The sequence below is a fragment of the Paralichthys olivaceus genome, chromosome 5 (genome assembly GCF_024713975.1).
Source record: "Paralichthys olivaceus isolate ysfri-2021 chromosome 5, ASM2471397v2, whole genome shotgun sequence".
Taxonomy (NCBI): Eukaryota; Metazoa; Chordata; class Actinopteri; order Pleuronectiformes; family Paralichthyidae; genus Paralichthys; species Paralichthys olivaceus.
This window is the reverse complement of record NC_091097.1, coordinates 21,949,233-21,954,232: the sequence shown is the minus strand read 5'-3', so window position 1 is coordinate 21,954,232 and position 5,000 is coordinate 21,949,233.

Here is a 5,000-nt window from a genome sequence, read left to right as displayed (position 1 = left end):
AATGACGATGAGCCATCCGAAAGGAAAGGACAGGCTCATGGAAGGATTTAAGATTGGGGAGAATCGGGTGCACGTCAGAGAGCTAATAAATGACGAGCTAGTAGTGTCTTTCATGAATCTGCCATTTTATATTGAGGACAGGGAGATACTGGCAAAGCTACAACTCTGGGGAGTATCAGCAGTATCTCCCATTAAAAGAAGGATGTGGCCAGGGACAAATGTAGCTGATGGGACAAGGTTCCTGAAAGTAAAATTTAATAATGAAATACAATCACTGCCGTATTCCGCTAGATTTGACACAGCGCTGGGAGCTGAGTACTTCAGGGTGCTGCATGATAAGCAGGTGAAGGTGTGCAGGTTGTGCATTAAACCAGGGCACATAATGAGAGAGTGCCCTGAATTTCACTGCAACAGATGTGGAGTGCAGGGTCATTATGCAAGGGAATGCACGCAGGGGAAGAAGAGATGTGATCTATGCCAGAACCTTATGAGTGAATGCAGATGCAATAAGAGTGAGGCAGAAGACGACACAAATGAGAGTGGACAAGAAAGTGAGAGCGGAGGCAGTGAGGAGGGGGAGGCAGAGTATATGGAAAGTGAGGAGGAGGGAGTCAGAAAAGAAATGGAGGAGACAGAGAAAGAGGATGCAGGCAAGCAGGAAGGAGAGAGGCCGACAGAGGAGACGGAAGGCGGAAAGAAAGATGGAGCGAACCGGAAGGAAAGGAAGGAGAGAACGAAAGGAAACAACGAGGAGGAGGATGCGGGAAGGAGGAGAGGAGCGCTGGCGCGTGAGGTGAGGACAGAAGGGACGGCAGACAGGAGGAGTGACGGGGTGGAGAAGAAAGGTCCCAAAACGAAGGAGACGAGAGGGCCAGAGAAGGGGGCGACTGTCGAAAGACAAGACGGAAAGGAGGAAGCAGGCCCGGGGAGAACGCGACGAGAGGATGACACAGGAAGGACGGAGAATGCACTGAGTGGAGCTAAGCCCACAGAGACTGCAGAGGAGACTACCACACCACAGACGGTAGGATCCGAAACAGACATGGATATAGAGGAACAAATGAAACAACTAAGAAAAAGACAGAATACTAAGAGGCATACGAGGAATAATAAGAAAAGTAAAACTAAGGAAATAACAAAATGAAAGTAAAAATAATAATAATGTTAACAATAATTTCAATAAATGCAAGGGGGCTAAAGAACAAAAACAAAAGACATCAGATATATGGGAAGAGTAATTATGACATAATATGCTTACAGGAAACACACTGGAATGAGAGATGTATGAAAGAGGTGGAGGATGAATGGAGGGGAGAAGTATTTGCAAATAATGGAGATGGGAATGCGAGGGGTGTAGCAATATTAACAAAAAAAGGAGTGATAGGGAATGTAAGAAGGTGTGAAGATGAGGGAGATGGGAGGATGATAGGGATCAAATTTGAATATAAGAATGAGGAAATGAAGCTGGTAAATGTGTATATGCCGAATGAGGAGAAAGAAAGAAAGGTGATGATTGAAAAGATGGGAACGATGTGTGATGACAACTGCATGATTGTGGGGGACTTCAATGTGTGGTGTGAGAAACTGGACGTGTCAACAAACATGCACTTTAAAAATGACACAACAAGAGAGGTATTAAAAAAATTAAAAAGTATGAAAGGACTGAGTGACGTATGGAGAGAAAGAAATCCAGAGAGGAGAGCGTTCTCAAGAACACAACTGGTAAAAGGGGAATTAAAACAGAGTAGGATAGATTTAGTATTAAGCACAAAAAGCATAGCAGAAAGGATAAAAGAAATAGAATATAGAACCACAACGTATAGTGATCATAAGGAGTTAAAATTTACAATAGGGGGGGGGACAAAGAGAAGAGGAGGGGGACTGTGGTGCATGAATGGGGAGTTGCTGAGAGATGAAAAATATAAAAAAGAAGTGAGAGAATACATAAGGTGGGAGAAGGATGACAGGATGTATGAGGAAGATATAGGGAGGTGGTGGGAAGGGGTAAAAGAGGGAGTACGGACCATGAGCATAAAACACAGTAGGAAGAGGGGGAAAACACAGAGAGAGAAGGAAAAAAAGTTAAAAGAGGAGTTGAGAGAAGAGGAAAAGAAAGCTGAGGAGGATGGCAAGTATGATTTGGGGGAATATATAAAGAAGAAAGATGAACTGAAAGAGATAGAACAGGGAAAGTGCAAGGGAGCAATAATTAGAAGTAAGGCAAGAGATGTAGTAGAGGGGGAAAAATGTACAGGTTATTTCTTAGGGCTAGAGAAGGTAAGGCAAAAGAATAATTATTTTGAGCAAGTGGAGGGAAAGAGAGGGGAAAGAATAACTGACTTTGTAGGGATAGTGGAAAGAGTAGGAGAATTCTATAGGGAGTTATTTAAGAAAGAAGAAGTAGATGAGGAGAGTAGCAGGCAGGTGATAGAAAAGATGGAAGCTAGGCTGAGTGATGAGGATAGAGAAGGATGTGAAGGAGAGATAACTAAAGGAGAGATAGGGAAAGCAATAGATGAGTTAGGCAGGAATAAAAGTCCAGGGATAGATGGGATAATAGGAGAGTTTTATATAGAGTTTAAGGAAGAATTAGTGCCAGTGTTAGATAGATTATTTAGGTATATAGAAGAGAAGGGAGAGATGCCACACAGCATGACAATAGGGCTAGTTAGTATAATTTACAAAAAAGGGAGCAGGGACAAATTAGAAAACTACAGACCACTCACAATGTTAAATGGTGATTATAAAATACTAGCAAAGGTGTTAGCAAATAGGATAAAGGGGGTTATAGGGACGGTGGTGGGAAGCACACAAGCATATAGCATACCAGGAAGAGACATAGCCGACACAATAAGCAGTATTAGGGACACCATCACACACATGAAGGGGAACAAAATAGGGATAGTAGCGAGTTTGGATCTGAATAAAGCATTTGATAGAGTAGATCATGGGTATTTATATAAGGTATTAGATAAAGTGGGTTTTGGAAATAGGATGATAGGATGGATAAGGAGGATGTATGAAAGAGCAGCGAGTAAGATAAAAATAAACGGGATAGTGACAGAGGAGTTTAGATTAGAGAGATCAGTTAGACAGGGATGTCCGCTATCGGCTCTGCTGTACGCCTTGTCAGCAGAGCCGCTAGCGGCACTAATATTGCAAAATAGAGGGATTAAGGGCATAGAACTACCGGGTGGACAGATGAGCACGCTATATCAATATGCAGACGACACAACAGTGACAGTTAGGGACAAAGAAAGTGTAGTAGAGGTTTTAAAAAGTGTAGAGCAGTATGGTAGGGCATCAGGAGCAAAAGTAAACATAGAGAAATCAGAGATAATGTACATAGGGGAGAACAGAGAAGAGAGAGAGGAGATCAGAATGAAGGAAAACAAAGGGTATATGAAGGTGTTAGGTGTAAATTTAGGGATAGAAGAGAAAGAAGGGAGAGATAGGCAGTATGAGGGGATAGTGAATAGGATTAGAAAGACGTTAGGGTTTTGGAAGAGAAGAGCATTGAAGCTAAAAGGGAAGGTAATTGTAGTAAATTGTTTAATAATGAGCAAGCTGGTGTATGTGATGAATGTGATGGATGTGCCTGAGAAAGTGATGAAAGAAGTGGGAGGGATGGTGAGTGACTTTTTGTGGGATGGGAAGGGGGTTAGAATAGCAAGGGAAGTACTAGAAAACGAGTATGAAGACGGGGGACTGAAACTGGTTAACTTAGAGAGAAAAAAAAAAGCACTGAGGGTGAAAATGATGGTGAGATACTTAAAGAATAAAAGTGATCAGGTGTGGAAGGTGTGTTTAACAGAAGCTATCAACAAAACTGGAGGGTGTGGTGAGAGTGGAGTGTATATGAAAATGAAAAAAGGGATGTTAGATGGAGTGACTGATTATTACAAAGAGATGCTGGGAGCGTGGGGAGAGTTTCTGAGTTTCGTGAAGTATGAATGCAAAAATGTAAAGCAGGTATGGGAGCAGCCAGCGTTTTTAAATACAAAAATCACAGTGGAGGGGGAGACCATCTTTAACAGGGTAATATGGAGAGCAGGGATAAGGAAGGTGAGGGACATGGTGTACGAGTACACACCGGGTTTTATGAGGGCACAGGTGATTGTAGATGAGGTCAGGGGGAATGGGGATGAAATATGGCCGGGTACAGCTGAAGGGGTCATAGAAAAAATAAAAAAAGCAATGCCCAAAGAATGGATGGAAATGATTGAGAGAGAGAACGTGAACGGAGGAGAAGATGAAATAGATATGTATGTAGGGGAAGGGGAGTGCAAGTTGAGTCTGAAGGATGTAAAAACAAGGATGATATATGAATGTATGAGGGAGAAAGAACTGAGGAGGCCGGCTGCAGAGAAAGTGTGGGTCAAAGTAATGAATAACATGGATGCAAAGCAAATATGGACCAATCTGAGAGTGAAGTGGAACACGACTGAATGTGAACACTTTGACTACATGCTAAGGCACAACAGGATATACAACAACCTGATAAAGAGCAAGTTTGACCGGGAGGTGGGAAAGGAATGTGACGTATGTGAAGTGGGAGTGGAGACATGTATGCATGAGTTTGTTGAATGTGGGGAACTAAGGGTGTACTTTGGGAAAATAAGGGAGTTAATAAATAGGTGCTGGGAGGGAGACTTTGTGGGGAGGAGCGAATGGAAGAAGCTGTGGTTGTTTGGCGTGGTGGAGAGAAAGAGAGGATGCAATGTAAATCTGTTAAACTATGTCCTGAGCCACGCACGATATGCAGTGAAACTAAGGAGAAACACTGCGCAGTATGAAAGGAGAAAATGTGACGTGTGGAATGTTTTTAAAAATTTGACAGAAAGGGATGTGAAAGTGATGCACAGCTACATTGGGAAAGACGACTTTCAGAAAGGGTTTGTGGACGGGAGCACCTTCATAGAAATAACGAATGGAGATGTGAATGAGGTGAGAATGGATTTTGGTTAAGATTTGTTTTGGGGCTTTTTGTTTTTGGTTGG